Below are 12,974 nucleotides of genomic sequence, written 5' to 3'. Positions count from 1 at the left end.
GCGAGATCGCAAGCGATTGTACCCACCCGTCGGTTGTGCGACACGGGCAAAACGCTGCCCGTCGCGCACAACCTCGCTTATCCCCGTCACACTACTTACCTGTCCTTCGACGTCGCTCTGGCCGGCAATCTGCCTCCTTTCTAAGGGGGCGGTTCGTGCTGCGTCACAGCGACGTCACACGGCAGCCGTCCAATAGAAGCAGTTTTTTTCTGTTATGGTTTGCTGGTGCCATGTCACATTGGCAGAGCCCCTGCGGTGGTAGAGGAGCATAACCCCCATAAGTGACCCCATTTTACAAAATACACCTAATACACCTCTAATTCATTTAGAGGTGCAGTGATTATACTAAAACGATTGTTCATAGGCTTTGAGCAGCAGCCACTCCCAACGACTGTGATGAGCGATGACACCAGGAACATCACAGGACAGAGGACATCAGGAACATCAGATGGACGGTAACATTCTGAGTCTCCATAGCCTTTGATCTCCAAAATCGAGGAATGGCATGGGAACTATGTTGAAGTTGTGAATGTTGTATTCTAAGAAATTGGTGGCCGAGGAACAGTCTCGTTTTATTTCTCTTTTTATGTCTTTCAAGATTCCTTCCCTGGACTACGTCGCATTCCTTAGACTGTGTTTTTTTAAAATATTTTAATAAATTGGTGAACAGGGGAAAATGTTGGGGAGTGTTTTTTGTTTTTTTTTTAAATAAAGTATTTTTCTGTGCTTTTTTTCTTTTCACTTACTGGGTTAGTAATGGGGGAGTCTGATAGAAACCTCTCCAATACTAACACCAGTGCTTGATGCCAGCTGACACTACAAGATGACATCAACTTCAAAAAACATTACCCTGATTGCCTATGCAACATTGCAATCGGGAAAAGCTGATGCGAAGCACCAGAATTGGCGCATTTACTGTGAAGCGTCACTTCTAAGGTGGCTGCAGGCAGGTATTTTTAGGCTGGGGAGGGCTCAATAACGAAAAACCCCACAGCTGTCAGATTTACCTTTGCTGCCTACCAATTATGCTTTATTATTTCTGACACCAAGCACCAATATACATAGAGTATTTTGATGTTAAAAATGCATGTCATGTGGATGGTAGGTGAGAAAAAAATAGCACTCACATGATCAGGGCCGGCGTCAGCACCCGGCAAACCCGGGCAAATGCCGGGGCCCTGGAGAGCTGGGGGGCCCACTTGGCCTCGTCAGTTCTCCTGTCCCTTGGCCGGGGCCCACTCGCCTTTACAGTTCTGCTGCCCCCGGCCGAGTTCCGGGGACCGCAGTCCTCGGCAGCAATCTGCGGCGCCGTCACTTTAAGGCGCGCAGACATCCTGGTTTGAACTTCATCTGTGGGCGGAGCTACCGCCTTCTCAGTCCCACAGATGAAGGAGGTGAGCTTCTGTCCGGCGCTGTGTGGGCCCCCTCTCCACCGTGACCTAATCGGGTAAGTGCCCTCCCCGCCTCCCCATTATGGGCCCCCGTGAGCTGCTTCTACCCCCCCAGATGTATGCCCTGCCAATCGCCCCCCCCCGCCGATGCCGCGGGTGCTGTCCCCGCCGATGCCGCGGGTGCTGTCCCCGCAGAGCCGCGGGTGCTGTCCCCGCCGATGCCGCGGGTGCTGTCCCCGCAGAGCCGCGGGTGCTGTGCCAGCCAATGCCACGGGTGCTGTCCCCGCAGAGCCGCGGGTGCTGTCCCCGCCGATGCCACGGGTGCTGTCCCCGCAGAGCCGCGGGTGCTGTGCCAGCCGATGCCACGGGTGCTGTCCCCGCCGATGCCGCGGGTGCTGTCCCCGCCAATGCCGCGGGTGCTATCCCCGCCGATGCCGCGGGTGCTGTCCCCGCCGATGCCGCGGGTGCTGTCCCAGCCGATGCCGCGGGTGCTGTCCCCGCCGAGCTGCGGGTGCGGGCCCCACAGAGCAGCAGAGTTGTGTGTGTTTGTCTGTATGTAGCAGAGTTGTGTGTGTGTCTGTCTGTATGCAGCAGACTTGTGTGTGTGTGTGTGCTTGTCTGTCTGTATGTAGCAGAGTTGTGTGTGCTTGTCTGTCTGTATGTAGCAGAGTTGTGTGTGTTTGTCTGTCTGTATGTAGCAGAGTTGTGTGTGTTTGTCTGCCTGTATGTAGCAGAGTTGTGTGTGTTTGTCTGCCTGTATGTAGCAGAGTTGTGTGTGTTTGTCTGTCTGTATGTAGCAGAGTTGTGTGTGTTTGTCTGTCTGTATGTAGCAGAGTTGTGTGTGTTTGTCTGTCTGTATGTATGTAGCAGAGTTGTGTGTGTGTGTGTCTGTAAGTGTATATGACTGTATAGATTTGTCTGTTTATATGTATTTTTGTGAGTTTGTCTTTAAATATGTATATGTACGTGTTTGTATTGGTGTCTGTGTGTGGATGGGGCCCACTGGGACTCTTCAGCCCGGGGCCCACAAAAACCTGGAGCCGGCCCTGCACATGATATACGCAGTAACATACACATAACACTCAGCCCATTTTTTGGTATGAGTATCGGAGCAATTATATTTATTAGTTAGTGGGAGTGCGATCTTTGGGTAAAAGAATGAATGAATCAACAGCAGGTCAAGAATAGCTTTATTCTTCGGGTTAGTGTAATTACAATTTTTTTATATTTGGCTACTAATAAACACCAAAAATGATTATTATTTTTTTAAACAAAAAAGTTTTTGCATCACCATATTTTGAGATCTATAATTTTTCAAGATTTCTGCAAATAGATTTTTTGCAGGATGAGTTGATGTTTGTATTTGTACCATTTTTGGGCATATAACATTTTTGGATCGTTATATATTCCGATTTTTGGGCTGCAAAATGAACATGAAATAGAAATTCAGGAATTGTTCTTAGATTGTTTATTTACACCGTTGACAGTGTGGAAATAGTGTTAAGACAGGTTTATTCTTTGGGTTAGTACGATTTCAGTGATACCACATTTATGTCAATGTTTTATGTTTTGCCACTGTTACACAATAAAACCTATTCATAAAAAAAAAAAAGAATTGTTTTTGCATCGCCCTATTTCAAAAGAGTTAATATGTGTAGGAATGGCTGATAGAAGGAGTAGGCTGGATGGCTGTTGCTTGGAAGACTTTTTCCAAGCAACAGAATGGTTGATGGAACCGGTTTCCAGAGTAATCATCTTGCTGGACTAAGGGACATATTGGGGTTCTTCTCTCTTCTTGTTTATGTCAACCATGTCAGATCGACAGACAAGAAGCTGGACCGGAAGGCAAGGTGGTGCGTTAGAAGGCTGGGATGGATGAGCGTTGTGGCAGAATATACCTACTTATTTTAAAAAAAATGTCTTTATTGATATGCATTAAAAAACAAACAAGAACAAAAAGCCATATGTGGACTAAAAATTCTTAGGTAGCATGGAGGTTTCTATGAGCCCAATTCAAAGACTCTGAGGCCTCAAAGCGCCAAAAACAAATAAATAATCAGAAAGGGAGGCAAAAAACGGGGGGGGGGGGTCCCTTTTCTCTCACCCTAATTAGATATGTCACTGCCTTCCAATGGAGTACATCCTAATGTAAACGATGCCCCCATTCCTCGGCGGCTCTCCCTTATCTGGTCCTCACTCTTTTTTGTGTCAGGTCACTTGGGTCTCAAGTAAGAAAAATACATTTTTACCACTAGGGGCTCATAGAAAAACATATGATAACTACCACTTATAAATTCAGTGCACTTTAGATTCCTAACCTAGATAGCAGACACTTCATTAGTGACATTAGACCATATCTCATATATAGGGGACTGTGTATAATAATGATAAATGTCCCTGATCGACTTTCCCCTACCTGGCAATGGAGTACACCCTTAATTTCTTGGTGCCCCCATTCCTCGGCGGCTCTCCCTTATGCACCCTCAACTCCCTCTCAATTTATTGGGATTGGGTTTTCAAGATATGGAGCAAATAATTCCAAGTCACTTATCTGTTATTCTAGGAAGTGCTCTGGAAACATATCATTTTCATGTCAGCAAATATTTCTATCTCATCTCCAGAATCCCAACCTAGATAGCAGACACTTCAATAGTGACATTAGACCATATCTCATATATAGGGGATTGTTTGTAATAATAAATGTCCCTGATCGGCTTTCCCCTACCTGGCAATGGAGTACATCCTTAATTTCTTGGTGCCCCCATTTTGGCGGCTCTCCCTTATACACCCTCAACTCCCTCTCAATTTATTTGGGATTGGGGTTTCAAGATATGGAGCAAATAATTCCAAGTCACTTATCTGTTATTCTAGGAAGTGCTCTTATACCACTTTGATTCTTGAAGGTGACACATCTAAGGAAGCTATTATGCTGTTTAACAAAATCTCCTGATGAACTCCATCCACAATCAGGGCGGAGAGAAACGCGTCGAGATGAGATAGAAATATTTGCTGACATGAAAATGATATGTTTCCAGAGAACTTCCTAGAATAACAGATAAGTGACTTGGAATTATTTGCTCCATATCTTGAAACCCCAATCCCAATAAATTGAGAGGGAGTTGAGGGTGCATAAGGGAGAGCCGCTGAGGAATGGGGGCACCAAGAAATTAAGGGTGTACTCCATTGCCAGGTAGGGGAAAGCCGATCAGGGACATTTATTATTATAAACAATCCCCTATATATGAGATATGGTCTAATGTCACTAATGAAGTGTCTGCTATCTAGGTTAGGAATCTAAAGTGCACTGAATTTATAAGTGGTAGTTATCATATGTTTTTCTATGAGCCCCTAGTGGTAAAAATGTATTTTTCTTACTTGAGACCCAAGTGACCTGACACGAAAAAGAGTGAGGACCAGATAAGGGAGAGCCGCCGAGGAATGGGGGCATCGTTTACATTAGGATGTACTCCATTGGCAGGCAGTGACATATCTAATTAGGGTGAGAGAAAAGGGAAACCCCCCCCCCCCCCGTTTTTTGCCTCCCTTTCTGATTATTTATTTGTTTTTGGCGCTTTGAGGCCTCAGAGTCTTTGAATTGGGCTCATAGAAACCTCCATGCTACCTAAGAATTTTTAGTCCACATATGGCTTTTTGTTTTTGTTTGTTTTTTAATGCATATCAATAAAAACATTTTTTTTAAAATAAGTAGGTATACTCTGCCACAACGTTTGTTAATTTCTTACCTATTACTTATACAGTTTCTCTGAATAATGGGATGGATGAGCACTGACCAGACACATCTTTTGGAAATACTGCCCCCAACAGAGCACCTTACCAAATTTCCAGTTGAGAACAGGTTCATGAGATCAGAGCCAAGGCAGACCCAGAAGGAGTGAGCACTACAGGTTTGGAAGCACCAAGAAGGAGATCTTCTCCAAATGCAAAGTGCCTACCCGTAGTTCCACCTATTTACAAACAAAGCATATGGGTTTAGAGAAGAGTTTTCCGTCGACAGACAACACCGTCAAGAGATTCTGGAGGCGTTAGATAGGAATCTGGTACCAATCCAGCACAGCCTGCTGTATGAAGTTTCCAGCCAATCCGGAATCTAGGTGACTGTCTCAAAGACCTGCGTAACTCCATACGACATGGACAAGGTCAATGGGAAAGAGGAATTGTCCTCGCTTAGGATAGCCCCTCCTATAGACCCTAGGCTAGAAATTCCCGGCCTTATAGAACATGCACGGATGAAGTGTTTAGCACCTCTGCAGTAGAAGCACAGACCCTTGGCACGATAATGTTCTTGTCGTTGCTTGAACATTTTGACATGATCAAGAGCGGGAGCTGGAGACTGGGAAACCAAAGGCCTGTGGAGGGATGGAACCAGGCTCATTGGTTCACTTTCATGAGTCACCTCTTTGGACCATTTCTTGAACCTCAGATCAACCTGGGTAGCTAAAGAAATTAGATCATCCAGCGTTCCAAGGGATATCACAGCCAGCCCGTTCATCCTTAACCCTCCTCGACAGACCTTCCCAAAAGGTGGCTACCACATTATTCCATCCCAGTTCAGAGGAAAGGGTTCAAAACTGAACAGCATACTGACCCTCAGTCTGAACCCCCTTGACACAGCTGCAGAAGAGCGGACGCAGCTCAGCGAAAACTTTCTGCAAGGCCTCCAGGAAGTCAATGATGTCAGAGGTGACCGGGTCTCTTCTCTCCCACAGGGGGTTGATCAAGGCAAGAGCCTCCCCACTTAGGTGGGACATTAAGAATGCCACTTGGGCCTGGTCTGAAGAAAACTGGTGGACGAGCAGTTCAAAGTGCAGAGTACAGTCGTTGATGAACCCTCGGCATTGCTTTGGCTCTCCATCGAAATGTGGTGGAGCAGACAAACGAGGGATGCAGTTGGTGTTGGAGCTGCAGGTTGGACTTATGCAGGTGAGGCAGCTAGTGCTAGGTTGTTCAAACCAATGTAATGGACAACAGATAAGACAGAATCTGATCCTACTGATCTCGCATGTGAGACATTTCTTGACACAATGTCGGAAGCGTAAGGATGTTGGAGTACGCGAGGTCCATGGCCTGAGCAAACTGTCTCACTTGTGGGTATGGACCCACTGTGCCACAGGACCGGCTCACCCTGAAGGCAGTAACTAAGCGACTACCTTGTCTTCACTAGAGCTTCTGATGGTGAGGTTAGGCTTATACTTGAAGGTAGCCACCAGGTGGCACTCCAGGAGATCTCTCAGTACTGTGGCAGCGGACTCCAGGGGTAAAGGATGCAGGGAGGGACTCAGGTGCAGGCAAGACAGTTGGAATAGACTGGATGGCTGATGCCGACTGGATGGCTGGTATAGACTGGACGGCTGGTATATGTTGGCGACTGGTACATACTGGTTGGGTCGTTCAGGCAGGTAATGCAGGTACTGTCAGATACGGCAGTTTTGGTAGGTACAGCAGGTACTGGCAGCTACAGCAGGCATGGCAGATTCTGGCTGGTTCAGCAGGTATGGCAGGTTCTGGCAAGTATGGCAGGTTCTGGCTGGTTCAGCAAACACGGCAGGTTCTGGCAAGTATGGAAGGTTATGAAAAGTACAGTAGGTAGGGGTAGGTACAGCAGGTAATGATAAGATCAGCCAACATGTGCCTCAAATACCCGTGGGTGGATGTTACCCAGCGCAATTTAACACATGCTTGCAGGCGAGTGCAATTTTCCCTGCTCCCATCGGCGCACCTGTGATGTGATTGTGGGGCGCTGATGGGTTGTGATGACAGCCGGGGGTCAGCTGATGACCCCATTGTAGACATTATAAACTTCCTGTGAATGTATAAAGCGATCCGAAGATAATGATTTCCACAGTACAGAGCAGTACTGCACTGCTTTGTACAGCACAAGCGATCGCATGATCGCAGCTTTAAGTCCACTAACGGGACTAGTAAATGCAATAAAAAGTGAGAAAAAAGTGTTAAAAAATATGAGAGAAAAACCAAAACCCACAAAAGTTCAAATCACCCCCTTTTACCCAATTGAAAATGAAACAGTAAAAAAAACAACATATTTGTTATCACTGAGTTCAGGAATTGTTCCATCTCTCCAAATATATAATAAATTAATCTGATCTGTGAAGAGAGTAACAGAAAAAAAATCTAAACTCCCTAATTATGATTTTTTGGCCACCGCAATAGTACAATAACATACAATAAGAGGCGACAAAACCATTGCATTACACAAAAAATGGTACCAGGAAAGACATCAGTTTAGGGTACAAAAAAGGCATTACACAGCCCCAGATGCTAAATAATTAAAAAGTAATGGGTCTTGGAAAATGGCGCCAAAAGCAAATACTTCAGAATATTTTGCACAAATTAAATAAAATAAAAACTATACATGTTTGGTATCTACGTACTCGTTCTGACCTGGAAAATATGCCAGATCAGTTTTACCGTATAGTGAACATGGTTAATAAAAAAACAATTGTGGAATTGTACTTTATTTTCCAATTTCACCGCATTTGGAATTTCTTTCCCATTTTCTAGTACACTATATGGTAAAATCAATGGTGTCATTCAAAAGTACAACTCGTTCCACGAAAAACAAGTCCACTTATGGCTATGTTGAAATAAAAAATAAATCGGGAGAAAAAAAACAATAAAAAAAATTGGAAACTTGCCAGGTGGTGAAATAATTAATAATGCTAAAATATTTTAATAAATGCTTAATAATACTTTGGATGAAACTAAATATGGTTGGATCATCTCTGTATACGCTCTGTAATGTGGTAAATCATGCTCTAGCAGAATTCTCAAGGCTTAACGATAAAATTCAAATGGACAAAATGTGTTCATTGGTATGTTCATAAGCTGCAAGCACGTGCAGTCACTTTCTACTGGTAAACATAGAATTAGCTTTTGTAGGGTGCATTGTGCTATACGTTATCGACCGGTGGGACAGTGTCCAACCTCAGCTGGCATCACACTATCAGTTTCCTAAGTGATGTCTGTGTGGCTGCAGTAACCTTCTCAATATACTGGTAGAATATTTATGGCGGATGCGGTCAACGGAAGAACAGGCATCCCCCGGCTCCCCCCCACACACAGCTCTCACTCACACTGGTCCCTTGGGCTGGTCCAAAAGAAGGGAGGGGGACATTTTTTGAAAGCCTTTGTTGTTTGTTCACAACACTTTCCAGAATGTCACCTATGGGTGACACTGTCACATGTAAATAATAATGTGTATCTTGGACTGAGGATTTTTTGTAATGTATACACTTGTTATCTGGAGCCGCTGCACTTTGAAGACTATGGCTGGTAGTCATATGGAGGATATTAGTGGACACGAATTCTCAGCGATTTTCCTGATGACTGTATGTATTGGCAGATGAAGTGCACAAGGTCCTGTCCTGGTAGTCAGAGGAAAGTCTTTTTCATGGCACAGGGTTTGTTTAGTTGTCCTCTGCTTCACATTGCTTTGTAACAGTATGAATCTGGGTCACTGCTGTTTTAATGGGTCCAGTACATTTATTGTGCAAAATGAGACATTGAGGAATGGGGCCAAATTCAGCACATGCTCTTTACAAGAAGAGCAGAGAATTATAAGGGCTATTAAAAGGTGATGTGCTGCATTAATAAGTCACATTATTACCGAAGAAACCTCCATCAGGGGGGCAACTCAACGCCTGACATTACCCAATATTACCTAACGAAAAAAATGAACCAACAATCCACCCTTCAGAGTACCAATAAGCACTGGGAGTAATTTTCCACTTAGCTATCAGATTGCTCTAATCTGACTTTATGCATTAACACCTTAAGGACTGAGCGATTTTTTTTTTCTTTTTTACACTTTTTCATTTTTCCAACTTCTTCTAAGGGGTACTTTGCACGTTGCGACATCGCTACTGCGATATCGTCGGGGTCAAATCGAAAGTGACGCACATCCGGCGCCGGTAACGACGTCGCAACGTTTAAAGCCTAGAAGCACCGATAAACGATCGCAAAAGCGTTGAAAATCGGTGATCTGTGTAGTGTCGGTCATTTCCATAATTTCGCTGCAGCGACAGGTACGATGTTGTTCCTCGTTCCTGCGGCAGCATACATCGCTGTGTATGAAGCCGCAGGAGCGAGGAACTTCTCCTTACCTGCGTCCCGCCTGCAATGAGGAAGGAAGGAGGTGGGCGGGATGTTTACGTCACGCTCATCTCCGCCCCTCCGCTTCTATTGGCTGCCTACCGTGTGACGTCGCTGTGACGCCGCATGGCCCACCCACTTAGGCCAGAGCGACGTCGCAGGGCAGGTAAGTGCGTGTGAAGCTGCTGTAGCGTTAATGTTCGCTACGGCAGCTATCACAAGAGATCGCATCTGCGACGGGGCGGGACTATCGCGCTCGGCATCGCTACAATCGGCTAGCGAGGTCGCAGCGTGCAAAGTACACCTAAGGGTTGTTACTTTTTTATTTTTCCACATAGCAGTATGAGGGCTTGTTTTTTTTGATAGACAGTTTGTACTTTTGAATTACTAAATTTATTTTATCACTGGATGTACAGAAAAATGGGACCAAAAACCAAAATGTGGTGAAATCGTGAAAAAAAGAAAAGTAATTGCGTATTTTTTGAGTTTTGTTTTTATGACGATTGGGGCAAATCCTACAGAGAGGAAAAAGGGAGACAACAGGGCACTATTGTAAGGGTAGTAGATGTGATTGATGTGGTACAACATGAAATACACTCACCATTTGGTGGTGTATAAGAGCTATAAAGTAAACTACTATTGATGTGAACGCTAACTGGAACAGGAGTAGAGGAGCTCACTGCTCCACTCATAAATCCAGCAATGCGCAGGCTACTTTAGGTCTGAGCCATGCTGGAGGACAGCGTAACGCAGGGGACATCAGTTGGCGCCATGATATCACTGCATCACACCATCCAGCACTACGATTGATCTCAATGATGGTCTGCTGCTCACAAGGGGTTGCTGTAGAGAGAGAGCATTCCTTCTTCGGAAACTCTCAAATAATAGAGCAGGCGAATTAAGAAAAATGCCCCCCAAAAAGGTGCTTCTGTGTCGCCCTGGGCAAGCCAGGGGACACAGGTCACAACACCACCACACCCCACACTCCAGGTAGGCACATCACAGCTAACCACAAATCCTTGTTGCCTTCCTCCAGGAGTCTGATGATGCACACCAGGGGGTGGGCCAGGCGGTTGGCTCTGCCCACCAAGGAGCTCACAGCTCTGGAGGCAGGAAGTAACCAGGCAGATTAGCCCAGGCAGGGCTTGAGTGCAGTTGAGTCCAGGAGGAGGAAGTGGAAGGAGTAAACAACAGAGTTCAGCTCAGGGAGGAGAGGAGCTAAGAAAGTGAAAGTGAAAGTAGTAAAGGAGGAAAGCAAGGAAAGTGACAGTGAAGAAAGAAGCCTGAAGGGTCCAGCTTTGTGAGGGCCAGAACAGCAAGGTCAGCAACGGCGGTGACTGTCTGGAGGGGGACCGTTTGGAAGTTCCTGGAAGGACCCCGTTGGCTGTGTGCCCGGTGGTCTGGAGCAGTGTTCCGAAGGACAGTCAGCACCAGGGCAGGGGCCTCTCGGACCCCGGCAAGGCTAGGAGTTGCCAGATTTGCCAAATCCGTCAGTGACGGGGACGCAGCTCCCCCAACAACCAAGTCCCGAGTGAAGGCAACAGCCCAACCTGAACCGGGGAGACACCGCCACCGCCAGGGCACCAGTTTCCCCAGGGCCAGCGCCTGCGGGCAAAGTGTAGAGCTCCTCCGGCCCAGATTGCAGCCGGGGAGCGGGTAACCGGAGGGAATCCACCGCTACCATCAGTCAACATAGGTGCAAGGAAGAGAGACATCACCGTCACCTACCGGGAGTGCAGGTGCAGCCGTCTGTGGGACCGTCCTACCAGCCGTTTGGTTTACCGTACAAACTGTGTCCGTGTGTCAGGCTGAGTGAGTACCATAGTGCCGCAAGGCACAGCGCTGCCCCCGCGTCCCTGCGCCCACCGGGCCCTACACTTTACATCTCCATCACCGGGCCCCGGGATCACCAACCCCTACCCACGGAGAGGCAACACAACACCTGGCTGCTCCGCATCACCATCCCCGGGAGCCCCGTACAGAGCAGTGGTGGTGAAATCACCACAACCGTGGGTGGCGTCACGAACTATAACAATCCCCACACCCAACAAACACCCCCTTTCACTCACGGGCGAGGAGTGTCGCTCGAGAAACCCCGGGATCCGGCCCACAGCTCGAGCCACCAGGAGCAGCTGCCGGACCCGAGCAGAAGGGGTGAGCGCGGTGTGCTGACACCCTCCTCCCCGCCCGCGACAACTTGGCGTCACGAACAGGATCTTACCCCTCTGCCGTCAGGTAGAGGTGCGCCTTGTTACCGCCGGAGGCATCCGGCAGAAAAATTTCAGAAGCCGCCATCTTTGGCGCGAAAAGTTCCCGCTCGAGCGTCTTCTCGAGCAGTCGAGGCGCGAAGGCCAAAACCCCGCCCCGAGAGAGGAGGGGCCGGAAAGAGCTAAGGGGGACGCGATGGCGGCCGGCTGCATGTGAGCGCAGCTATCGAAGCAGGGACGCCAGGACCCTGCGGCCATTGACTGGTTCCTGGAAGGGGCCGCTGCTAAAGATGCTGAGTCCGACCGACAACACCGTGGTCCCCGCGCCTGGCCCCGCAGCGCGGGTGGAAGTCCGGACCGTCCAGCAAAGCAGCCGTCTGCAGGTCAAGAGGCAGCTCCTCATGGAGGAGTGGGAGGCCGACATGGCGGAAGTGGTGGCGGCCATACGGAGACGCGAGGTGGAGGGAGTCTTGGAAGGGAGGGTAAGTGACCCACACCCCTGTGCCCCTAGTGGGTCGGTCATCGTGGCTGAGGGACCCGGTCCATACCCGCTCGCCCTGCTACCTCCCCCGCTACCCGTGTTGGCTGCTGCTGCCCCACCACTAGGCCCGCTACCACCACCACCGGTAGCGGTACCCTGCCAATCCGCCCTGGCGGACCGACCTGCAGCAGAAGCTCGTGCCAGCCCTGATCCGCTTCCATGGAAGAAGCCGAAGGCTGAAGCCGTCAGCAAAGATGCACCGGAGGCACAGCGGGGATGCAGCTGCCAGGAGGCAGAGCAGGCCATGTCACAGCGGGGTCCCTCATTACTGAAGGTGCCGGTCGTAGCCGACACGGAGGGACTCTGTCTGGGCCTGTCCCCCGCACACGCTGAACCGGAGCGAACAGAAAGTGCTCCCGGCTGGGAGCGACGGCAACAGCAGCTACGCAGGGAGATCGATGCCCGAGAGGGGTGTAGAGCGGATTTGCAAGCCCGCATGAATATGGAGGAAGATGACCCGCAGCTAGCTACCATCGGGGTCTACGGCGGTGCACCATGTGAAGGTGGCACTAGAGCCCCGCGATTGAGGATGGACTGCTAAGCCGGCGGTCCTCCGCCTAAAAGTTGTTGTTGTTTGAAAGTTTGAAATGATAAGTGAAATTACCGAAGAAGTTACCTGATTTGTTTGTGATTGAACCGGCAGGAGCCGGCACCGTTGTCCCCGTGGGACCGTTCAAAGTTTTGCATAAGGGACTCCTTATGGAC

Source organism: Anomaloglossus baeobatrachus, chromosome 5 (genome assembly GCF_048569485.1).
Source record: "Anomaloglossus baeobatrachus isolate aAnoBae1 chromosome 5, aAnoBae1.hap1, whole genome shotgun sequence".
Taxonomy (NCBI): Eukaryota; Metazoa; Chordata; class Amphibia; order Anura; family Aromobatidae; genus Anomaloglossus; species Anomaloglossus baeobatrachus.
The sequence above is the reverse complement of the archived record's forward strand: the minus strand, read 5'-3'. Positions refer to the sequence as shown.